This window comes from Lepisosteus platostomus, chromosome 17 (assembly GCF_059453375.1).
Source record: "Lepisosteus platostomus isolate fLepPlt1 chromosome 17, fLepPlt1.hap1, whole genome shotgun sequence".
NCBI lineage: Eukaryota > Metazoa > Chordata > Actinopteri > Semionotiformes > Lepisosteidae > Lepisosteus > Lepisosteus platostomus.
In genome coordinates, this window is record NC_142627.1 from 12864954 (window position 1) to 12891930 (window position 26977).

A 26977-nucleotide genomic window follows, 5' to 3' on the forward strand; every position below is an offset into this window, starting at 1 on the left:
AGAAAAAAAAAATGCCCCCAGGTGTGTGAAGAGTCTGCAAGACTAAATAGCAGGCTTTTAAAAAAAAACCTCCAAGGCCAAATCCTGTTGTACTTGCAGGAACACGTTTGTGGCTTTAAAAGATTAGCCCCCAAGGTTTCTCCTGTCCTTTCCATCTTCTGTTTTCTATTCACAATAGCAGCCTGCTTCAGGAGTCACAGATCATATTAGTGCTCTGACAGTTGTGCAGCTTTGACTATTAATTGACAGGTAATGGAATACAGTTATCAGCCGTTAATTGGGAGAATTGTTCACTGTACTGTAGATGTAAAGTAGTATTTTCTTTGTTCCTATATTTTTTGGGCCTGGGATTTTTGACAAACTTGTGTCACATTGTTAAATGACATCAAACACAAATAATCTCAAATATTTCAAGGATATTCTGACAAAAATCACATTTACCTTTTCCTTCGGCCCTGTACAGTATTTATTCAGTTTGTTTGGCAAGCTAATACCACACATGTCCTTAGCATTTCTATCCATTTTATTAGGGTTAACTGTTTCTCTGTAAGAGTTCACTAAGATTTTTATTTTTTAAAGAAACAATTGATTGTGCGGCAAAAACGTTCATATTTTTCAGTGTTTTGGTGGCTTTTAATTTTTACATTAGTGTTGTTTCAACCTGGGAGCTTTCTACCTTTGTTTCAAATCAATTAACATAACCGTAGTCAATTTATTACATACATGTAGCCTGTACAGTATATATTATGCAGGCACTGACTTCACTCCCTAAAAACAATTTTGTTTGTATGCAAATCCTTCAGATCCTCTCTTGTCCAGTGTATCTGTATAATGTGCTGTAGGTGGAATTTGACCTGAATCCTGTATTAGCTGTTGGAAAGGGTTTTGCAGCTGTTCAATTGCAATATTTTTGGTGGCAGAGGGAAGCTTATTAATCCCATATATCTACAGTACTGTATTTGTTAACCTCGTACTGTAGGTCTATTAATTCTGTGTTTTGAATACCTAGAGATAGCAACTTCAACTGAAGACTATGTCAAGAAACATATCCTTAGTTGCTCAAGAGTCTGTATGAGACATCACTTTTCAGAAGGTTTAATGGAAAGGTTTTTAATTATTATTTTTTAATTATTATTGTTTTAATTATTAATATTAAAGAAACGTACAGTAGAATACATTTCACTGTCAATTTGCTGGTTTGTCTAAATGCTCCTCAAACAAATACTAACCCATGCTTTTGGTTTCCTGGAAGTAAAATATATCTGATCCTAATATAAAATAATCAATGTACTAAAACAGAATAATTATTGTTTCCATAACCTTAAGATATACAGTTTATGTTTGTTTAATGATATAACTGGTTTGGGGAAAAAGCAATGAAAAAACAGCAGTAGATCATGTTTGACAAGAAACTCAAAAAAACAAACAGAACATATCTATAATTTAAGGCATATTATTCAAACAGCTTGTTGAAAGATTTGTCTTCTGTACCTTGGGACATTAGTTAGCAGGCTCTGAGAAAGCCACAGTAGTTTAAAAAATGCTCAGAAATACAATTCAGATCCAAAACCTCCAAATTAAAATAACTTACAAAAGAAAAGAGATGAGTCTGAGGCAATTTTGGTATGCATGCATGTTGATTTCTGTTTCAAAGACACAAAATTGGCATATTTTGCCGTTACTTAATTATTTGTGGATTGAAGTTAGAAAAAATAAAAGAGTTTCAAAATCCTTTGTATAGCCAATTTCAGCAGCAGGGCAAGTTGACCAGCTAGAAAAAGAATGTGTTGTTGTTTATGCCAGTATATGCAGCATGTGTCTCCCTTGCTTGAAGAACTAATTTTAAGACACACACCATCAAAATATTTTTAATTTTAATGTCTTTATTAACAATTTTTTTGCTAAAATGTGTTAACTAGTATTATAAAAAATGCTCAGTAGGTTTTAGCAACAATGTTCCTTCATCAGAATGAATTTTTTCCAGGCGGCAGCACTTCCTAAATAAGAATATTACTCTTACTAAACAAGTGGAAGAACACCTCTGAAGCAGCACACATTATTCACATATATACATACAGATCCACAAGCATATACACAGTGTGCATATACTATAACTTCTGCTTTTTGGGGGGATTGGGGGTTGCAGTTAGGCAATGGGTTTACCCATACAAAACAACGACCAACAGCAGAGTTGTTTAGTGGAAATTAAGTCACTAAATTCTGTACAGATCCGACAAGAAAAACTGTAGGCCGAGACATTACCGCATTGCCAGTTCAATAAAACTTGTGCTCTAGAGCATGAAAAGGAAAACAAATGAGGACACTGTGAATTAAGTCATAATTTCTGAGGGGCAGCAAAGACCAGCTATTTAATCATGGCCTGTGTCTTTTTTTTCAGGCATTTGGAGTAGTCCTCTTGGTGTGAGTCTTCTCTCCTCCCAGAAAATATCAATGTTATTGTCCAAATGTCAAAAACATGATGCCTTGTGGTAGCATTGAAGGAGCTGGCAAGAAGCATGGAGTTAACTGTAAAAAAAATGTACTTTCACTGAAACCCTTATCACGTCAAGGTATTTTTTTATTTGTTTGTTGTTGGAACAGAGAAAACGCCACAGGGGGAGAACAGGTACCTTTGATATTTAACAACACAGTAGACTAAGTTAAAAAAAACACCTCTACGATTTGATCATGAAGTAAACAGGTATAAAAATAAATGAGAATTCACAGTATGAACTCTAAGACCTTCAGAAATACAAAGTAAAACTCTGGGAGCAAGGCATTGACCAGACAATAAATCTCATTCTAGCAGTCTTTTTCCATGCCCAGCACCTATCTAGCTCTAAAAGACAAGATGATATCCAGTAATGAAAGATGAGCTATTAGACAGTTTTACTACTTCCTGCACATCTGCTTAATACCCTTATGAAAGCAATGTTCGCTATTTCAGTTGTTTATTTAAATGCAAATTTATTTACCAGTCTGTGAGAACAAACAGCCCAATGAGTCATTATTAGGTAATCAACGACAAAGCCTAAACATTTAATCCTGTCTCCAGGGGCTAGCACAGACGGACATTGAAAGATGCTGATGTTATCTTTTAATATTAAGAGGAATTATCCCATTAAACAAGAAACATGCAAAGCTGTCATGTCCTCAGGGCAGCCTTATTTATCAGAAACTGATTGGGGAGACTCAGGTTACAGCGCCAGCCTAGTCAATCTCTGGATTTACCTTCTGCGCACTGAGAGCACAGGTGAATGAACAATAACTACAGGTCTTCCTCCAGCGGCTTTGTTCTGTGGAATTAGATACAACTTTGACAAATTAGAAAAGCCCCCTGCCCCACTGTCCAGAGAGCACTACAGTCGCCCCATTATTCCCCTCCCTGTCTGAAGTCCTGCAGTGTCAGAGGCATCAATGGAGAGCCGTATGCAGGAGTGTACTTTTAATAAGGCCAGTCTGTCAGCACTGGATTCCAGCGGTCACACAAACCTCTCTAATCCTTAGAGTCATCTGCCTCTCCATCAGATTCGACTTGTGTGAAGTCGCCGCCCGTCTGAAATAAATATTCCCTTTGTTTACAGTTTACCTACCAAGCTCAGTAAACCTGCAAAGAATCCTCTGCCCTTTTTCATACTCAGGATCATGTTGTTTTTTTTTTGCCTTGGATTGATTCGCTGTTCTCTCAGTGACTGGAGTGTTGGTTCTTAACATTTACTGTATAGTGCATTCCAAATGCCTGAAATAGTGATAAAGATGTATAAAATACAGATGTGCTCAGCAGGATGCATATACCCTGGGGCTCTATGAGACTGTGTACTGTATGGAACATTCTGCTGAGTACACTACTGCAATATCTAGGGATAAAAAAAGCATTCACAGAAAGATCTGTACACTCTTCTTGGTTTTGTGTTTAGCACAGTAGGAAAAGCCCCAGTAGGAAATTTCAGATCATTACTCATGTTTCATACTGATCTCCACATTGCTTTCCTGACTGGACTGAGGTAACTAAGATCTGAATAAAAATGAACGAGGAAAATCTTTGCTCTGAGAAAACTTCAATGTCTTAAGGATAAACTGCAAAGGGTTTTAGAAAATATAACATTTATGGATGCTTCTGGACTTCCATGCAAAGCTCAAACTAACCATCATCAATTATATTGCATTAAAAGAGTTTTAATCCGCTTGAAAGGCATCTTCTGGAAAGAAAGGAAGCATCAGTCTGATGTCTGTAATTCCAAGGCTTTTATTAGACATAATAAAAGTAACCTCTCACACAGTCAGTGTACAGTCTAACATGGCTTCAAGTGTTGATTCTATTATAGTCATTTACTGTATGCTACATTGTTCTTTGTGATTTTAATCCATGACAGAAAAAGGATGGTCCCATCTCACCTAGATTACAGTATGACATATCTATACTGTATATGCATACAGTATATACAGCACTGTAGTTTTAGAGTAGGCTGAACTTTGTTGTATAAATAAATTAAACAGAAAAACAAGTTTTGATTTTGTACATGAAGTTTAAATGACTAAAAAAAATTTGTGTCAGGATTTTCTGGAAAAAAAAATGTCATCTGTTTAGAAATGTAGCTATGGTGAATGTAGAATGTAACTGCAGGGCAGAAAGCTTGTTTTTAAATATGGATAATGCCATAATAATGTGTTCATTCTAAGAGGTTCCAAGTTTACTGCATTACCTGTTACAAATTTCGCTAGTTACACATTGGTTAAAATAATATCCAATAAGTTGAGAGCGTTGTGGAACTTATAAGAAACATTCAAATGAATACTGCAGCATTTCCACTTACCTGTCACTTCAATAGCGATAATCACACTGTGCAGTGTATGCTTGTTACAGAACAAATGTTTCCTGGAAACAAAAGGAGTGAGAACTGATTCTTCAAACTGGGGACTTTGAGATCTCTTGGAATGACTATTCAATTCTGATATCATATAAGTATCACCCATAGTAGCCGAACAACAACAACAACAACAACAACAACAACAACAACAACAACAACAACAACAACAACAACAAGTACTGCACTGTACTTATATTTTTCTAACCAGCTGGTAAAGGACTTCTGTCCTAATTGTCCTGACACAAATTATTTCTTAGTAATCTTACTTAATAATCTTACTGTTCTTTTAAAAAAAGTTATTTTCTTTTTAACATACAGTATATACATACAGTTTGTTAAATATAATATAAATATTGATTATATTACTACAAGAAAAATGTACAAATGGCCTGGATTGCTGTTGAAATCATTCATAAACAGTCTAAAATCTTTGTAATAGAAATGAAAATGAGCAATGCTGTGTAACAAGGAGAATTAAAATCCAAAATAAGAAAATCATTATGAAATCAGTATAAAGCCGAGAACAAGAAGCTGAAAGGTAAAACGTGATTTCAAAATTTTGGGGGGGATCGGTTTTATTTTTCATAATTTGTGTGTGTGTGTATGAATTAAAATGTTTTATCTTTTTGGGGGTGGAAATGTAGGCATTTTTTTTACATGTGAAGTCAATCAGGCACTTAATGTACATTTACAGTATTAGCGGTTCATATTATTTATTATTCTATATCTTTTATTTTGTTTGAAATTCAATACCTAACAGTGAAAATTACCTACAAAATATAGGTGTATAATTTTATTGATGTATATTAACTATACTATATTAATACACTTACTTATCTTCCCCTGGTCAGTTTAGATAATTCTGTTTCTCAGAATTTTCACAGCATTATAAGCAAATGACAATCAAACACCATTTCATCAAACTTCACTGGAAGTCTGGAGGTTGGAAGTGTGTTTGTGTAACTACAGTCCTCAGCAAGCAACAAAAACAGAAACATTTCTTTTTGATGAAGGCAGTACTAATGTATTAGGTGTGCTACTTAAAGATTATGCAGTGTTACGAAACTACAGCTATTTATTTTCCTATGAATAATACACCATACAAATGTTTGAACTCCTTTATGCATTCTTTGCATTTAGAGCGTTGTACATGACAAAACAAACATGAGAGATGAACTTGATTGTGTAAGCCTTTGCTTTTCCATTTCTGTTCAGGAAGAACCTGTTTTAAAACCACAGAAACTCTCCACCTCAGAAACCCACAGCTTTCTCATAAGATTAAGACGTTCTTACAGAGAGAGTTTGAGAAAACAGGGACAGAGGCGTTATTATAATTTGTTGTTGAGCAGACGGCTTAGATTTTTTAAATGAAACCTAAAAAATATAAAAAATATAATTTAACTATATTAAAAAATCTGCTGGTGTCTTCTATTGGTATGTCTCAGATTGCCCCTTTTACCTTAATTGGAAACATTTTTAAATTTACTCCTGGAATATTCTTAGGAAGAAACTGGCACAAGATCAAAACAAAGTTTTAAAATAAATTAACTTTTTTTTTTTACTTTAGGAGGAATGTTAGATTGCAAACAGACCACAACATGGTGCTGACCCTTTCAGAGAAAGTACAGTCTCTCATGCCTTGTTTACAGAGGCAGAATTAAACCATTGATGAGAAGTCTGTGTCTTCCTGTGTTCTTGGCCATCTTTTTCTCTCCCCAGAGTGGAAGTGTTTCTGCCACCTCATGTTCACCAAGGTCATTGCTTCCCAATCACTGATTTCATTTTATTAACCCTTGTACACACATTCAAAGCTGATCACACGTAAAGAAAACACTCACATGTCCCTAAAGCCATATCTTTATGCCTGAAGCCTGGTGGGGGTGTCTTGGCGTATTAAATCCACATGTACAGTATGTCTTGACTGATCACACATTGTAGTAGTTATCTGTAATTATGATATGTTTGCAGTGCTAATCCATTCATCTATATAATTCATGTAATTATACAAAAAGTTAATGTTATCACATGTGCTTACAATGCACATAGCAAAGAAACGTTTACATTTTCATAAAAAATTGGAAAAAAGTGAACAATCTATTAATTGCCAATACAAGTCTAGTTAATCATTGCTGTGTGTAATAACATTAGAATTGTTAAGAATGATAATATAATATTATTAAATTGTATGTGTTCTGTTATTAAGATCACTCTACACCTGCATTGCCTCTTTGCCTTTACTGATATTGATACTGAATTCCTGATAGCACTGAATTAAATCTACTTGTATCTCGAGGACAAGTAAAACGGTTATTCTGAGGGTCCCAAAAGCTTAAACATCCCTAGGTCAAAAATGGTATTTTGAATGCAGTGCTCCTTCCTCTTTGAACTCTTCTCCTGGCTGTGTCAGGAAGTAAGGAAGATGATTTTTACAATTCCAGTCATTTATCACACAGAGGAAGACGCTCTTTGGAATGTCAGTGATAATTATAGACAACAAGGCCCATACCAAAGGGGTTAAAGTTTAATGTTGTAAATTTGGATAGTCTTTCTGTTGGTGAGAATTAAATTTATTCTGCAGACTACTCTTGTCTTACTCTGGAGTGCAGACACATAAGTCAGAGTGACAGATTTATCCGGACTCACGTAGATAGTAGGTGTTTTTCAGGGAGCAGGTGGAAGTGGAAAGTGGAGTCAAGGCAGCTGCTTGAAACTGGGCTGTGGTTGAACTTGTGCTATGGCATGAACATTAATAATAAATCTTCAGTGCAGGAACAGCTCCTACTCTTATTTCAGTCCAGGCCTAACCTTTTTTTCAGCCGTATCCCTGTTTATTTTAAGCCTGCTGCATACCCGAGAGGCCTGTGAAGTAATTATTTCATAAAGTTACACCTCTGCAGCCACAAATTACCAGAGCTAGCCCATACTTTAAAAGGTGTACTGTGATTAATTGGAGATGGCAAGTAGCCAGAAGAAAATAACATGGCAGTCTTAAATTTGTAGGTGTTCCCTTTGTGACAAAGTGATACAGCGATATCAGTCAGCAACACCTAAAATAAATCTTACAAAGGCTTTTATTGATTTTATGGACTGTAAGACATTATTTTAACATTTCTTTCTCAAGAAGACTTGCATTCCTGTAGAAAAGGATACCAGCACACCAAAGGAAGGGTTAAGTGTAGAAAATAAGCACAATGTATAAAGGAAGCAAATACATCCTAAAATAATAGTTTGTTTAATTATTTGTTATCTTTTCAATAGGTAGTGTAGAGACAGAAAGAACAGCCCCGATTTTCCAAAATCAGGTATGATACTTTATTGAGGATCCTTATGCCTTAAATTCCTTTGCAACAGTATTAAATACGTTCTTTCGTTCTTATGCTTCTGTTTACATAATCATTGACCCCAAACAATTTTATAAGTGCAAATTATAAGTTGTGCTGCCTCCGGTTTTGACCAGCAGATAGCAGCAGTAGCTATGCTGCAGTCTTAGACTGCTGTGCTGCTACCTTATAAACAGTACACTTTTAACAGTTCTAAAATATTTCACTACTTCAATTATTTTCACTCTGTCCACCAAACGTGAAAATTAATAACCAGAGTCATGGGAATCTGATTTTTTTTTATTAATTTGGGGATGATGCAGAAGTTTCTCGTGCTTCAGGGAATACTTCCTCATTTGTGGAAGAGAAACAACAGAATCGACCTGTTAACATCAACAGACATCCAAGCTCCATAAGCTTCATTGTGCCTAATTTTGGGGAATGGGTAGATCATCTGAAAATAATAAAACAATACTACACATGTGCACAGCAACTCCAATTGGTTTAAGGAGGCAGTGGTTTAGTCTGCTACAACGTGCTCTAGCTCTCTGTTAAGCTGCAAAGGCAATAAATGTGTGCTACCTTAAATAATTTATGGAGGAAAACCGTATTTTCAGTTCTTTGTTAGACAAAGGTGGTCAATAAAAGAACATCAGTGGAGAATGGAGTGATCCATGCCTCCTTCAAAGTACAGTGCCCTTCGTCACACATACGCTTTGTATTAAATGCTTGTTATATATTTTAACATTATATGCTTCAGCTCAACAGCTTAATGTGGGGGAATGTGATTTTATTTTAAACTTACTATAACCTTTCGTGGACCATGTTTTGGTCTGTTTTTGTGTGTCTGCTTCCCAGTGATGATAAAGGAGCTGTGATTTATTAGCTTATAGATAAAAGACTGTCACAGACTTGTTCCTCTAAATCATATTCCTTACACTAAAGCAGCACCCATCCGGCCTGTACTGTAGAATGCACTGCTAAGTCCTACAAATGTTTCCCAGTTTATTTCAACACGGTGTTTGCAAAGAACATAAAGTGAAAAGACACAAGGGCACACTTAGAGCTGTCACGGTTTTTTAAAGTTATAAATAGAAAATCTAATAAACATTTATGATGTACTCGTAAATCCCTACAAGTATAAATGGTTTGACAATAAGTTCCGTTATCCCTGCAATGTCATTTAAATGCCCTTTGGAGTTCTCCCCATTACTCACGCAGACACAGTGTAGTCACAGCATACATTTGCTATGCCAATTATCCAGAGCTCAACGAACCGGAAAGAGGAGAACTTTGCAGAAAAAGTATACCATCCTTCCTTCCCTAGCTCAAATATAACATCACAGATCTCCCCATTTGTACCATTCATGATGTGTAGAACTGATTCAGAATTTTCTGTCATTCTTAATTTTACCGTTTTGTTTTGTTTTACCACATTAAGTTCTTAGATTCTAAACCCTTCACAGCAGTTTTACTTACCACAACTGGTGTATATACAGCACAGTAAGTCATCACATGGTGCTTCATGATGTGCTTACTTACAAAAAAGTATGTTAAAAACCTTGAAAATACAAGTTACCTGAGTAAATACAGAATCGGCACAATATCTGTTGATTGTACTTAATGGGACAACAGAATCCAGAAGGTTACCTGCTGGCCATGTTGCACATTTCAGGACTTGCTGTCTTGTCGTACCCTCAGTCCTTCCTATGACAACAGAACAGCATGTGTCTCTCACTCCCCTCATGGCTAAATCAGCAGTGTACTGTATTAAAGCCTAAAAGTCACATAACTGGGCTCAATAAAATTGTGTTCATTTTTCACTTTAGTAATTGATACAAACATTGTTTTAAAAATGAAGCCTATACAGCACAGGTGATTTTTCGTGAATTGCTATCCATATCTATATACCTGTTTTATTAAATCCAACTTGCTAAAAAAAACATTCTTAATGTGGATACATAATATAGAAAACATGTAAATAGAATTTAAATAAAGATGAACTAGTGATAGGGGTAATAATAAAGAGTAAATTAATTCTTGCTACTAATGTTAAAAAATGCATTTGTTCATTTTCATACACCTGTACTGTATATACAGTAAACACCACTTTTCATTTTAAATGTTACCCTGTAGTACAGATTAGACCAACTTTAAGGAAAAATCCATACATCATGAATAAAAAAGACTGTTTTTACTAAGCAGGTCTGCATGGTGCATCCAAGTGTGAGACTTTTTTTCATAATACTTGTATAAACTGATACAGACCAGGGAATTCCTCTTTATTGCCATTACTTTCACAACTGGTGATTGATTGTGTTATGGTTTTAAAGCTAATTAGTGTCCAGGGCAGTATCAGGCCTCATTAATCTTGTGCTCAGTAAATAACCAAAATTGACGAAATAACTGGATTTGGCTAATGATAGTGGATGTTGTCTTTGTATCTAATGACTGTCATTAACCTCTCAATGACTAAATAATAGCATCTTAATTAATTTGTTTCAAAGGGAAAGTTTTTAGTGGAATTGAATTATATAAACGGGCAGCCAGTAGGTATGTGGTTAGAAACAGCTTCCTCAGTTTTTGTATATGAGAAAATTGTCAGCTCCTTGTGTTGCGTCTGCCTTGTAGATTGTTCCAAAACTGGACACCGTCTATAACAGGGAGACACACTCCATGCTGTTTCCCTGAGCCATGGGTTACCTGGTTAGTTAAATATGCATAATCTTTCATGGAGGAAATAGATTTTGGGCTCTGAAAAACACAAAGAAGTTCCTTGTTTCCCAGAGCCATTTACAATTCTAAAACAGCCTGGGAAAATGACATCTTGTGATTGGACAGTCTCCATCATATGACCACATGTGTAAGTGGTAGTAAGTATGCTGTGGCTTGCACAGATCTGAACCACTTTGCGCTGTGTAAAATAAATCACTGCGCATTTTAGAGGTCCCTTGCCAGCTGCTGTTTATTAGTGTCGAAACAGCTGCCACCCAAATCAGATCTGGCAGGGTGAAAACAGACTAAAATACAGCATAGATCTCTTTCTTTCAGAATTGAAAATGATTTATTTTTTTCGATCCACGTGCATGAATTTATTTTGAAATAGTCAGGTCATAAGTGGTACGCATAAACCACTCCAGACATGTGTTTCTTATCCGGTACAGTATATGACTTCCTGGGTGGGTGATTAAAGGCATTTGGCTATGCTTTACTTTTGAATTAGTGCACATTTTTCCATATTTCAGCCTAGACTGCCTATGCTGGGCTGGTGAGCGTTGTTTTGCAAGTTGTTTTTATTTTAAAACCTTCTTAACCTGCAGACGTTGTTTCATGTGCCTTTCTCTCTGTTTTGTTGCCTTGTGAGTCACTTCCTCTGGAATCATCAGCACCATAACTGTGACATTCGTCACCAGCAGCAGCAGCAGCAGTTACCAGCTTGCCAGTCTTGACAGGGGCCACAAAGGAAAAATACTGTCACTTTGTGACTTTCTCTCCCTGAGAGAAAAGAGAGGAGGAGACAGCTAGGGCAAATACTTTCTCAGTGTACCGTGGACATGACCGTTGAACAGGTACTCAGAATGGCCTGGTGCTAAAGGTATGTCATGTGTCAGTGATACATTTGTTGTTTGACTACTGTAAATAGATCTTGGCTAAAAAGACCAATGAATACACCTCTGTAACTTTCAAATGTGTTGCAAGCATAAAGTCTGAGACAAAATATTCTATCAATTGCTATATCTTTTAATTCAGGTACTGGGGAATATGGCAGACATGATAACCTGTACTGTTAAAAAAATCAAACAGTGCTTAGCGTGTAGTTCAGCTGCTCACACACACACATGTATTTTCATATTTGATTACGTTTATGTACTTTTGGTTTATTTTTACCCAGTACAAGTGAACTATACTGCTGTTTTCAATTCTGTGACAGAAAATATACGTTTGGGGAACGGCTCATGCTGCAACTGGAAATAAAATTTGCCTTAAGATGACTTTTTGTTTTTCAAAGTCAAGTTGCCTTATCGTGTAAGGATCCTAATTGTATTCAACACTTAAACCAAACCCTTGAGGTGTAAATATGTCCGCAGGTTTAGTAACTCCGCAAGGTAGTGATATTATACATGTGTCCCACTGTACATTTTTGGATTAATCAGGACCCAGAGTTGGCCACATGGGATACATTTACTTAGGGCCAAGTTAATGCAACAAGCAATTGATGTGAAAATGATCTCAAAACCCTTTTCCCTTGCTCTAATGGTTCCATTTTGTGTGTATCAGGTTGCATTATAAAATGTAAAAGTTCAAGTATGAGTAATCAAAATGTAACAGAAATCCTTACGAAAAACACCTGTTTAACCTCACACATCTCTGGGGAACACATTGTTAATTCAGTATTTTTCTATGGAATGTAGAACAGAGTCCTGGAATAAAACATGTTCTTAATATAGATACATTTAAATAAACACAGCTTTCCCTTCATTTTTTAAAGTTTTACCATATTTGTATAATTCACCTGGTTTTACAAGGATAATCCATAATGTTTTTTTTTATTTTTATATAACAAATCGCTGTATTCACATTGCAGAAAAAAAATATTTTTGGATTTCACAGTTCTGGTTATTTGCCAAATTGCGTACCTTGGAAAAAAGCTGAGATTTGATTTAAGAGTATATGAAATCCTTTTTTGTTTTAATGATGTTCTGCAAAGGGATCTGAATAGCCCCTCTTAGAGTACTCTACATTTTCATTGATTTCCATACTTGTAGAAGCTATATTTTTTTCCCATTTAAATTTCCATTTCAAGGGAATATATATTTTAATAGAAAGGGCAAATGACTACAGGCTCCATGGGTTGCAATGTGGCATACTGTATTGGTGAGCTCTGCTGCTTCACATCTTTTGGGTCCTGGGTTTGACTCCAGGCTGGGTTGCTCTCTGTGCAGATGTTATGATTTTACTCCTTGTGTTTATCTCCTGCGTGTCTTCCTACTTTCAAAAGACATGCTGGGTAGGTGAATGGGTGTCTTGTAATGTCACTGTATGCTTGTTTGTGTGTATGCATACCTAACCATACCCTGATATCCTGTACCTGGTGTAGCCCTGCCTTGTATTCTGTACTTACAGGATAGGCTCCAAGTTGCCCTAACTAGTAGCTTTCTGATTACTGAGGTATGAGCTAAAGGTTTGAGCTTTAATTTGTATTTTTGAATTTAATAGAAAAACCCAATGACTTTTAGTCTGTTAATTTCGGGTATTCAGGATTTAACTTTCTTCATTTGAGTTGTTTATTGTATTGTTGAGATGATTGACTTCTTCATACTGTAACTGTAATCCTAAATCGGTGTATCCGCTCCTAAGTATAAGAAATCCATTAATTCCGTGGTGGATCTTTACAGGTAAAACTGTACGAACTCATTCTGCCTGTTGTTAGAACATCAGGAACTCTTTGGAACTGCAGCTTCAGCACCACTGGAAGCTTTCCATTTCAATAATAGTTCCCTTTCCAAACCTGTGGTTAAATGGATAATGATGTGTAATGAACTGGATCTTGGAGCAATCATTGTGCTCTTGATGCTGAGCGAGTCATTCACTTTCCGGATGTGACCGTGGATTTATCATTTGGCCCTGTGGAAATAAACGAAGAGTACTTTGATTTTGTAATACAATTAGATAGGAAAAAGTGCAGTCCAATGGAAGAAGTCAATAAGGAAGATGAATCTAAATTTATTACTGTTCTGCGTTACGGAAGTACAAAATCAATACAGTGACTGAATAATGATATTATGGCAAATAAATTATAGTTTTGTTTGCATCTAAGAGCCTGATTCTTTGCTATCAGAAAATAGAAAACATGTTACTGCCATACTGTACCTTGACTCTTCTGAATTCATTACACCATATTGAACCAGGGTGAGCATCTGGATTATCTAAATAACCAGAAAACTAACAATTAAGCACAGAGACCTTTTTGGCAGGTTTTCTTTGAAGGCATTGTAGTTGTCTATCTGTTCATTCACCTTCATATTTTGGAGAATTTCCATTTGTGCTGTTATTATTTTCATGGGACATTTTTCTGTTTCTTTGAGGACAAATACAGAGACCTTTCAACAGAGAAAACACTCCACTTACAGTAGAAAATACACAGGGCCAAATGTTAGAAAAAAAACTTGAAAGCAGACAAAAAAGTCTTACATAGTGTGATTGTCACTTGGAAAATCCTTGAGAGCTGCTGAATCATTAAGGACAACAAACATGTCACTTCTCTACACAGTAGCCCAATTTGCTTCTATCATTACCCACTGTTGCCAGGAGCCCTGACACCTCTTCTTTTAATGCAAGCTGACAGTGTAAAAACTTGAAGTGAGAGCACAATTACTTAACTATATTGGGTGATTGTGGTATATTTGTAGAATAATAACCATGTTTAAATATAATACAGAAAATATATTTATCCACTTTATAACAAATGGTATAGTATAATAACATATAAAAACAGGTCTGGGATCAGATAAACTGTTTAATTCATCTTCATATTTGAGTAAACTATTACCAGTTCTAGGTTAATGTAAACACATTCAATGTATTAGCTTTAAAAGGTGTTATACAGACTGCAGTGCTTCTTGATGCACATAACAATCTTTTATTTTTTGACTGAACAGTGTACAGTATTACCGAAAGTGAATTTAGAAAGCTTGCTTGAATTTGGAGGAAAATGTTTGTCACTGTTAAGGTTCAAGAGAAATATTAAGCAATCATTTTCAGGTCAAAAAACTTGTAATGCGTGGAGCCTTTTCTGAAGGTTATTTAATCCAGTAACACACATCAGGAACAGGCTTGAACTTTGGATTGTGCGAGAAGGTAAAATGAAAAAAAAAAATGCAATAACTTTCCCATGATCCCTGTGACTCAGACCTGGGGATGCATACAGTACCTGTGCACATGGTGCTACTTGGAAAATCTACACCACCAGCGAATAAGGCTAGGGCCTTTAACTTACAGCCTTTAGTAAAGTGTTCAAAACTAGTTCTTCCCCATTCTCTTAAAGGTCATTGCATTTGTTTTGGAGTCATAATCTTTTGGAGTTGAAAGAAAGACTGCAAAAAACATGTTTGCTATCATTTCTTTAATGGAAGGGAGTGTCAAACAAAATGAGAAGAAAAAAGTACATATACCTACAGTATATGATTGTAACCAGTGATACATCCACTCCAGCTCTACACAGAGCCCCTATGCACTTTAAAACAGTGTCATGATGCCATCCTAACTTCTATTCATGGGGAAAAAAGGTATTTGAGAAAAAATTATATAACATCGATTATGTGGGACTGTGCACCAGTAATTCATAGCAATTAGACAGATGAAGCAGGAAAGAGAGCAGAAAGCATACCCAAAGCTGGTGAGGTGCTCTCCAATAGGAATCAAAGCGACATCAACACACCCAAAATGTTTTTGATAAAGCCTTGTATGCCAAAATATTGATTGAGTCTGATACCTTTTGTTGGAGTAGGAAATGTATGTCCAGCTTATTTCAATACCTTAAATAGATGAAACAGTCAAGTTTTCAGCACTGTTTTGGTGTAGCATAAGAGAATCGTAATTAACTCACTATAGCTGTCAGTCAAGCGTTACCTGCAGTTATTAACACAATATTAAAACATTTAATAATGCTCAAGTGGGCCACATGGTAGCAAAATGGTTGGCATTGCTCCCTCGCGGTACTGGGGCCCTGGATTCAATTCCGGACCTAGGGTGCTGTCTGAATGAAGTACAGTAGTTATACTCCTCGTGTGTTTGCGTGAATTTCATCTTGGTGCTCCTACAGTCCAAAGACATCCTGGCAGGTTTGTTGACTCCTGGGAACGCAGGCCCTGTGTTTGAATCTCTGTGTGTGCCCTGCAGTGAACTGGAGTGCATCCCTGTTGCTTGTCAGGCCATTTGCAGCTCCTCCACAGCCCTGTATTGGATAAAGTGGTTAGAAATGGATGAAGGGATGGTTGGATCAAGTTTATGGAGCTAATGCTGAACCATATTTTGTTTTCCCTGCACTGAAATGTAATCTTGGAATGTATTTTTTTTTTACTTACAATGTTCTTTTCCTGTTCCTGTTTTATATTTTGTAAATCACAGCAAGGGTAGATAGCAGGTGAGCTATTTCAAAGAGAGTACATTGGTGCATTACCAGAAACGCTTGACACCGTCCTACAGATACCCATGTGGAATCTGAAACTGCTCAGCAACGTGGGAAAGGATGAATACCACTGCAAATTATTAGGAGTAATTAATTGCTGTGTCCCACAGTCACAATTCATGTTGCTTGAATTGCCTGTGAGAGTGCTATGATATATAGTGCAGTTCAGGTCTTTTTTGTATCAATTTGTCAATAGTTTATATTCCATATGAGCTCCACCTACAGAGTGAGAAATGTCAACAGCTTAAGGTTCCCATGAGTACAGGGACAGCCATAAAAAGCAAAGGATTTCAAGATAAGGCATCATAAATACACACAGGCCTAAAGATGCCATCCTCTATGTAAGGCAGAGCAGTAACAAGAGATAGCATAATACTGGGCACTGACCAACATCTGCAGATTTTATCAGTACAGCTTTATTGTGGGGTCTAGTAAACATGTTACTTCAGTTCACATTTGTTTCAACATTTTTGGTGGGTATTGTGGTTCAGTGAAGTAATGGCTTTAAACTCTGTGCCAACCATATGGTCTTAGCTCCTGCTGGGAATATGTCACTTACTGATTAAGTCAATGTGTATATTCTAAACATACTTTTGAGAACGTCATAGAGGTCCGTGGTTATTACATGGGGAAGGACTAAAACTAGTTAATGTGTCTATTAAACTGTCTTCAGAACATTATGTCTAGGAAGGTTATGACGATACACTGGTCTCTGATGATAAAAAGAGACCTGGTTGCATGCTGTAAATAAACTCTTTTTGTAATAAACAGGGCCAGCTTTGACCAGTGTTAATCCTAATTTGATATGTCATTTCAATGTCCTTCCTGTGCCAAAACACGACCAGCCAAGGTCTGAGTTTAACAGTGATATTAAGAAAATATTCTTATATAGAATAAACAGTTTTGCAGAGATAGGGACTCCATTTTAACAATATAAGTAAAACAGCATTTTCTGGCCTCCATTTAAACAAAACATAAAAACTTCAAGTTGAAGACATCCCTTGGAATGGAGATGGTGCAAGTTTCCCATTTGAGATTCCAAGCTGTTTATCTTCAGCTCTTTAAAGCAAGTACAGATGTATTTTTCCATTCAATACTTTCACACAGGAAACACTTTATTGTTTAAACAATTTTAAAACAGTGTTTGAACCAGTAGTTCTCATTGTATTAAATGAACTTAATAATTTCCATTTCTTGTAAATAGCTTTTGCCATTCCTTCTCAGTTCTGCTCTGTAAATATTATTAAACTTTCTTGGCCATATGTTACTCTGAAATACAAGCTTTTTTCAAACAGAATCAAAACAAACACAAGGTCTCTTTAATTTTTCCTAACTCAAAGCTTGCACACAATTTTAATCTAAATTCATTTTTTAAACATCTTTGGTTATTTTAAAGTTTTTCTCATGGGTTTTGGGTCATTGTGACAACTGATCCAATGGTATCCATATGCAGTGTAATTTATTTTTTCATGTTCTAAAAATAAAGTGATCAAACAATAAAACATGCTTCCATCTGGCTTCCTTGAAACATGCTGAAAATGTCAATGGATCTCTGCACAAGTATTGTTCATATTTAATTGCAGCATTAAATATGAACATAATTAACCCTAGAAGTCCCTCATGAGAATCCACATCGCTATTGCTTTGTTAATGATTTCTTCATTACTAAAAACTGGATTCTACACTCTCCACAAGTCCTAAATACATTCCTGCTTACTTTGGAATTGTTTGGACTAATCTGATATTTTCCAGCGCAAATACAAGTTTTTAAAGCAGGTAAATTAAATTTCCTTGTCTCCATTTCAGTCTTAGTAAGATTTATCTGAAGAGGGAATGAAGGGGCACTTTGTTTTATGACAAAGAAGGGGGTGTCAATTTTGTCATGACAACACAGATTAGTACGAGGCAGTTGTGATCTTGGAGAAAGAGGAGCAAATGTCCACCTGAGTACAGATCGGAGCAGAAGACAAGACCCATCAGCCAGACTTCAGCTGGCAAAGCTAGCTGCAAACATGAAATACAATCTGAAATGTTGCAAAGTAAAATAGCATCAATAGACATGTCATCATCGATCTCTGTTAGGCCTGATGGCTGAAGGATGGGCTGTGAGATGATTTCAGATCCCTTCCTTGACAGGAATCCAAACAAAACGTCTTTCCCGGACAGGCAGCTGACAAAAGAAATATTGCCACACAGCACATTTGCCTGGGAAATTGTTTGCCTGTGTGAGAGATGAACATTGTTAAAAAAAAGTGCTGTAAATTTCTCAGGGCTGGGTGACATAGCGCTCTATGAGGTCCAACGGTGAGTAATGTCTGGCTGTTTGCAGTCCCTCTCTTTGCTGCAGGCTTTATCAGTCATTCCAGAGTTATTTACAAAGAAATGTGTCTATCAGTTGCAAGGACATGACTTTGCCAAGCAAGAGATAACAAAAGAGGAAATCAGGCACTGGCCTTCTCACTGAAAGATGTTTTTTTTCTAGTTAGGGAAGAACCCTGCACTGAATGGGCCTTCTTTGGCAGAGAGCCTGGCATGTTCTGCAATACTGCATCTATCCCCACTGATTAGATTAGGAATTATTAATGGAGGTCTATGGAGCAGAGCAAAGGGTCATTTGGAGTTTAATTCTATTCTCAGATAACTTCATTTCAGCTGATGTGATTGTTATTGCCAGAGTTCTAGATGTTTATAGGAAACAATATCCTCAATAACACATTCAGACATCCTATTTAAAAGGTCAGGCGGGTCATTAAATTGCTGTTTTTGAGGAGTCTCAAGTCAAAGCAGATATAAAGGCAAGGTATTTCTCAAATCAAATGAAGCTTTAAGTGGTTTATATGTACATAAATGACACATACTGTATATATGTACAGTTACAAGGATGAGGAATGGTGGAATTGTGCAGCTTTCCCACAATACTTTCACACCGTGGAACAGATATCAAACTGCTCTATGTAATGCTGTTACTGCTGTGCTTGAACTGGCTCCATAATATACTTGGTGCTGTCTTGCATACTTATCATGACTTGAAGGCTGGAATGGATCTGTATATATAAAATTGTATTGCTTTGAATATTATAAATAAATAATTATTAATTATGATAAGTTAAGGGCAGAGATGTATTTCGGCACACGTAAACTGATGAGAGCTATTTAATACTCTTTTGTATTAGTCATAGTAATGGCTTGCTCTTAAGAGTTAAGAGTTAATATAGATTTTCATAACATACTGTTTTATACATGCCTCATATGAGTGAGAAAGAGAATGGATCTCAAATGTAAAGTTAGAGAGCATTCTGTGTCACAATTAAACAGAACTGATAACATATCACTCATGATTTGCAACTGCATAGATTAGGTCCTATTATGTACCTGTCTTCTGATAAACACACTCACCTTTCCTGACTTTAGTCTGTACTCAGTCTAAGTGACAGCCAATTTAATCAGGCAGCTGCCAGGGACCCTAATGAAGTAAACTCTAGAACTCATCATTCCAGGGGCTGTCTGCACAAGACCAGCATGGTGTATTGATTTGTGTTACACAGCATATGAAGTGAAGAACAGTCCTGTCTGGCTTACAGAAAACAAAAGGCAATGTTTATTTATCCAAACATTTTTGCAGATTTTTGTTTTTGTTTATCTTTTCATTTTTAGGAATCTTCTCTCCAATGACTACCAGGTGTCTGTCCAGCAATTAAACCATAGGACCAGTACTCCTACACTAATCTTCACTTCCTTGATAGATATTGTACCCATTAACTCCTTCTTTATGCTGTGTGGAGTGCACATACTGTACCTGTCTTATAGTATATTGAGAGGAAGAGGCAATTTTTAAAGGGAATTCAAATGATTTGGGGTGGCATGGTGGCATGGCAGTGAGCGTAGCTCCCTCACAAATCTTGGGTCTTGGATTCAAACTAATGACCGGAACACATTCTGTGTAGAGTTCACATGTTCTCACAATGCCTGTCTTTTTCCATGTGTTTCTTTTTTCTCCCACAGTATACAGATTTGCTGTTAATGGGTGTTGCCAAAATGCTCTCCCCCCATACGTGTGTACAGTCTCTGTGCTCTATGATGTAATGGTAAGAGCTTGGGGGTGTTCATTACTGTGTTTTTTTTTAATTTTACATTTACAGGTAGTGAGAGGTGGCTTTGAGAGAAAGCCCGTTATTCAGGAAAAAAAAATCAGATTAAAATGAGACACATCTGGACTAATTAAATAATAGGCACCCAGGAGGACTGAGATTCCACATGAGGTAAAGCAGCAAATTGGATAGGCTCTGAGTGGAATTGACCACTCACTAGACTTAATAGGAAGGTGTATAGGAGCAACCAGGAGGAAAACCGTTTTCAGTCTGTGTCTGGACTCCAGTAGGGAAGGATGGAGAGTGAGATCTCTAGAGGGAGTTTTCTGCGGCAATTGGTTGAGCAGGCTGAGCAAGTAAAAGAGCCATGTAGAAAATTTAGTTTAGGCTGTACTGAGCAGCATTGCAGTTTGCAATTGCTGGACAGGTGGGCTGTAAGGTAGTCTTTCTCCAGGCTGAACAGGGGTGGCCAACTGAAGCAGGACTGGTGGGTGGTGTTGGCAGCTGGAGAGGTAGAGCATAGCTTGACGAAGTGGTAGTAGTACATCGTCTTCCCCAAAATAGGAGCCAAAAGTCTGGATAGCAAGGGTGGAGCCCTACTTACTCCTAACTCCAGCATCAACAGGTGGTTGTGAAGTTTTAAAGGAAGAGTCTTGCAGAGGGTCTGAGAGTAGACGTGTTAGAGAACAAACCTGCTGCTGTTGCTGCTGTCGGGGGTGCTTAGAAAGAAAGAGGGAGAGCTGTGTCCCTGACCAAACAGGATCAGCCTGTTCAGCATGGTCAAGAATGAAAAAAGTGGATGGATGGGGGTTGTGAAGAGCATGAAGCTGGGACTATAAAGATCAGATCTAATTGAATGTATGAGTGATTCGTTTAGGGAAATAAAGCTAGTTAGTAATTGGGTAACAGTTAATTGGGTAGAATACTCCAACACCTGGTGGCACTGTGGCTAAGGATCTGCGCCTGTGGCTGGAAGGTTGCCGGTTCATATCCCGCAGACGGCAGAGGAATCCTACTCCGTTGGGCCCCTGAGCAAGACCCTTAACCCCAACTGCTCCAGGGACGCTGTATAAATGGCTGACCCTGCGCTCTGACCCCAAGCTTCTCTCCCTGTCTGTGCCTCTCATGGAGAGCAAGCTGGGGTATGCGAAAAGACAAATTCCTAATATGAGAAATTGTATATGGCCAATAAAGTGATAAAGTAAGAGGGGAGAATAGTATTAGTGAGAAGATGAAGAAAGATCTGAGTGAGAGAAACCCCAAGTGGGTAACTGAAATAGAGAACTGCAACCAATGCAATGCCTAGGGCTGGTGAGGTTGTGTCTGAGAATGTCACGCCATTAAAAACATGAAAAAGTAAGGTGATGCACTAGCAGGGCTGCAATTATGCTGCATTGATTGGGGTGATAATAATGTGGTGACCTCACATACATTTTTTTTAATAACAAGAACAAAACAGGATAACACAGCAAAATTCCACCCCACCTCCCAAACGTTCCAAACCAAAGGACCTAAGCAAGTAGCAAACAGCTGCTTTGAAAATTGTGTAAGATTGGTATTTGACAGTATGAACTGCTCCTGGCACCGTGGACTTGAGCTCTAAATAAAATCAGGACAGAATAGGATCTAACGATGCCAGGCACCTTCTTTTTGCTACTGTTGTGAAACACTCTGAACAAATTAATATTTTACTAAATATACACAAACCAGAATTGTAAGTCTCTTTAGGAGGTTCTGCTTTCTGATGTTGTTAAATTGTCAGTAAACTGATATCCATGTATCCCATAGTAGATAACCTGGCAAATTAAAGGGTACTTTAAATCCATTATTTTCACATGTGAGCAATATACAATCATCTGATGTCAGCCACGGCTCATTTCTCTCATGAAGTTTCACGTGGCATGTTCCTGCTGAACCTGAGAAAGTGTGAAATTAGAACTGCGTGCAACATGTTAAATTAGCTATTGAATAACGATTGGTAAGCCACTTTAACTTATGAAGATCCACACTCTCACCTTCCATATTGAATCTTCTTAACACAGAGTACAGCAAGTGTACTAACTGAAAAGACTAAATTATTGATTATGTTAACCATACTAGATTTGTAAATAATGTGCTGTAGCTTACATATGCTTTGATATGTAATTGTTTAGAAAATAGACAGGTGGAAGGAAGAGAATAATGATAACTAGCATATGTTTTCTTCAGATACTTTGAGTTAATACTGTACACAAAAAACGGAGGTAGAAGAGTGTTGATACATTTATATATTCAAGTTGTGTGGAAAAATGAAATCTAATCAGTACTCATAACATTAAAGATAGATAAGAAATCTACATTTTTACATATGCACATTTGAGTTCTTGTATCATGATTCTACACAAATATTTATAATTTCACTACAAAGTAAGCTGAGGTAAATCTTTTTTGAAAGACTGGGAGCATCTTAGATACAATTGTTTCCCGAAGTCCTGACCTTTTCAGATAGCAAGTCCTCAGAACAAAAATCAGTTTCTCACAAACATTTACGAACTACAAAAAATGCAACTTAGAACATAACATGTTCTTTCTCTTAAATTGAATACAATTGAACATTTCTTACATTTAAGGAAATTTTACCTAGAGGTTTAATAGAAAAGTGTTAAAGTAAAACCCTTGGGTGGTACAAAAATATTCCTGTTCTCCAACATCATATTACTCTGGCAGCTATCCAATAGGTTTCATGTTTCCTTCCTTGTACAGTAAATCCACATGGTGATCTTAGCTGCATCAAGTGCAAGCACTGACTGGTCACTAAGGCACTGGGCTTGTGTGGTGAAATAGGAACTGTTGGCAATTCTATTTCTGAGTGATGGATGAGCCTGTGGCCAGAGGCTATATAGACAGGTACTGTATGTCTTATTAGCAGCATGTATCTTTCATGGAAAGGCGTTGGCATTTTTTCTGATGGTTTTTCATGTCGATACCTCATTTTCATCTTCTAGGCACTGTAAGGAATCAATAAGATACTGTTAGGTTAGAAAGTTAAAAGTGAAGAATTTAAATAATGGATTAATACATTGCATTTGTGCGATAGACGGGTGTGACCTTATTTAGAATGATGCGGACAATTTTGGTCATCATTTTGCAAAAACAGATATTGGTGCTCTGGAATTAGCCCGTGCCGCTGAAATAAACCCAAAGGTTTGAGGGAACCTTGAAAAAGCTACCCATGTTGTTTCATGTTATTGAAACCTATACCATGGTTTTCTTTCAAGAAGAAAGAAAAGTAACTTCTCACAATCAAGCTAGGCAGGCTTTTAGGCCTTATCTCATTTTGCAAGCTTTCTTGTCTTCATGAGTGCTTTTGGTGTGTGACTATATTTTAAATCATTAATACAGCCAGAACAACTTCCTCATTCATCTTCAGTGATCAACCAATTGCACAGAACAGGTTGTTCCTTTAAGAAACTGCCAAATGGAATGATCTGGACATCAGGAACTACATACTACATGCTGAAACACTATTCTCTAATATAGTATATACTAACTAGTATATACTAATATAGTACAGGGCTACAGGAAAGAAAGGATTAATTTTATTTTAAAGACGGCTAAAGGGTGGAAAAGTATAATTTATATGACTGTATATTACATTCTAAGTAAATGAAATGATATATGCTGTGTATTTAGACAATTTGTCGTGCCTTAGTTCTTAAAGTCATAGTGGCTGGGTGCTGATTCTTGTTGTCTTCTGTGGGGTTCAAAAATAAATATGAGGTAAATTTTCCCACTACCCCACACTGAATAGCATGGTGTTTGACAGCGCTCCTACAGTTCTGGTTGAAAACATTTCCAGGAGGAGGAATGGGTTAAATGAAATAGAAGAAAAACACAAAGCAAACACTTAACCCAGCTAAGGCTGATTTCCATATATTTCTGAATAAACAGGATGTTTAAAATGTTCTGATAGCTGCTGACTAACTAGCGTGCTTCAGGCATTGCCTAAGTCTCTGTACTAGCCGTCAGGTGGCAAAGTCACCAAGGATTTTGCAAGCTGTTAAACACTGCAGCTAATTATATCTAGCTGAGAACTTTTCTGTTTATTTGTACCATGAGCTACATCTGTGGCACAGACACATACAGCCGTGTAAATGCTAAACTTCAAATCTGGCAGAGTGATCACTCCTAGCTTTTCACAAGGATGTTTAACATGGAAACGGGTAAAACATCTACAGTACAGGGGGATATTGGGAGTTTTCAGCCTATCCTGAGTATAAAATAAAACCAACTCAACCTAAGTGTAAAAAACTGGAGGAATGGTGGTACATTGGGTGAAAGTAATTTCTTGTAGTAGCAGAAGAGAAAGTCTCATGAGACACTCCAATAGACGAAACATTGAATTGCCATGCGTGATGGATGTTGTAATGAGAGAACAAACAGGTTTTGCCCTGAGTTTTTTCCTGCTTCCCATCGTTAGTGACTGTTGCCGTGGTGTGGGCTGTGGGAAGCCTTTCCCTCTCTGGTGAAAGTGGTAAAATGTAATTCATGCTGGAGTTCTAGGGTTGATGATGAAACTCCGATTGCACTTCCCAGATCCCAGAACAGATGTAGCTCTGAGCCCAAAAACTGCTACACTTAACTACCGATCCTCAGCTGTGACCTTCAGCCCCGGGCTCAGTGCAATAAAATTTTCATGCAGCCATATGGAAGAATATTCTTAATAGAGATTTACTGTCAGTAACCATCCCACAGGAGAAAATAAGGAAGCTGTAACATATTGCTTACGGTAAATCAAGGGAACTTCAATGGAAAAATGAGACCTCCCAAGGGCAGGCATCTTTAAAATTACAGGCAACACTGTGTACAAATATGTATACAAAGGACTAGATTAGCACCTTAAGTAGGTAGGCTGAAAATCATTTCAATAAGAAAGCCATTATTGTAATGTGTGAAAATTACTAGAGGAATGCTGAGAGAATTTAGATCATTTCAGACGTGGTGCTGTCCTGTAGTAACTTTTTCAAGGGTCTGTTTCCATTTTTGGTGTTGTTGACAGAACACTGTCCTTGTCACTACCAGGGCAACAGGTTCTACTGGTTGAACGAAACATCAAGTTCAAGACAGAAACCAAAGTGCAGATACTCGCACTTACTGTACAGGATGAGTTATAGCTGAAGTTTCAACGGAAATGCAGAAGCACATTTATCAAATTTCTGTCCATGTAATCATGCTTCTTAACTTACAGAGTGGAGAGAACAGCAGACATTTCCATCCTACACATCAGTTTTGACATACAGATATTAAGAAGAAGGTTTTTTCATAAATACATATCATAATTTGAAATGTTCTGCTCCATAACCTAATGAATTGTAAGAAAAATATATAGTTTTTGACATAATTTCGGGAGACATGACAGCAACCAAGTTCCACCTCACCTCTGCTACTCTAACTCAGGATTGTCTGTAATGCCATTTCCTGAAAACCTCTAAATACCATAGTAAGCCTCTTTCACTCACATTTCTAACACATCGCATGCATTTATTTTTTACATCCCTCCCCCCCCCCATCTTTACCTTTTCAGCTGTCCCTTAATTACCTCCTCACTCTGCATGGGGGTCCTTACTTTCTCCTCCTATGTCTAGGTGGTTGTCCTAACTCCACAATAAACAATCCTAAAAACATTTTCTTATTGGGTGATGTTATATTTGGTCATTATACAGAATGTGAATTCAGCTGAACGTCAAGGAAAATGAAATATAAAGGTTATGTCATCACATCACTGAATCTCTATAACTTTTTCTTCTAATATGTTATTCTAGGCTGGTAAGACCGTCTAATGCTTACATTTTTAGAGTTTTTTAAAACAGTGAGCAACATTACTGACTGTTTTATTTAGGAAAGTTTTCCTTCATGGGTAATCTCTCATACCTTGAGGCTTTGTTCTTTGAACTCAAATATGCACTGGAACAACACAGGTGAAAATCTGAACCAGATTCAAAATTTGGGATTCTGATGCTGAAGGTTATTATGGCACATTTCCAGTTTCCTGCTTAGATCATTAACATTTATATATGTAAATTAGAGTTTATGTGAAGTGTTGCTCTCTATGTTAGGGAGATGGGGATTTATTTCACTAGAAAATCTTAACATAAAAAATCTCAATAAATAAAAGCCCTGTACCAATAACATAAAGCAAAGGGAACCAATACTTATGGAACCAATAAACTACATCATCCTCCCTGAAGGTTTTTATTGACTGATCTGTGTTTTAAATCTCTGTGGTAATGTATGTAAAAAAAGCTTAGTGGCAATCCAGAAATATACACATCACCAAAAGAATGCACATCTACGCAATTAAAATCCTGAAGGCTTACTGATTTCACCAACATTCTCATCATAGTAGTGACTCTTTTGTCAACTGTGATTGACGACATGGAGGAATTTCATTCAAGGACGCAGGTTGTCAAGAATGTTTTTAAGTTGCTGTGACAACCAGGTAGAAACAGATAACTGTGGAATATTAGGTTACCT

At 36.9% G+C, this 26977-nt stretch overlaps 1 long non-coding RNA gene across 1 annotated transcript in view; it reads left to right on the plus strand.

The window, feature by feature from the left end:
* Positions 1–11595: 11595 nt before the first annotated feature.
* The window catches only part of LOC148646169 (uncharacterized), a 43521-nt gene continuing 28139 nt past the window's right edge, over positions 11596–26977 (plus strand). The window contains exon 1 of the long non-coding RNA XR_015927944.1: positions 11596–11783. This is a non-coding gene — a long non-coding RNA (uncharacterized LOC148646169). The remainder of the gene's footprint in view (positions 11784–26977) is intronic.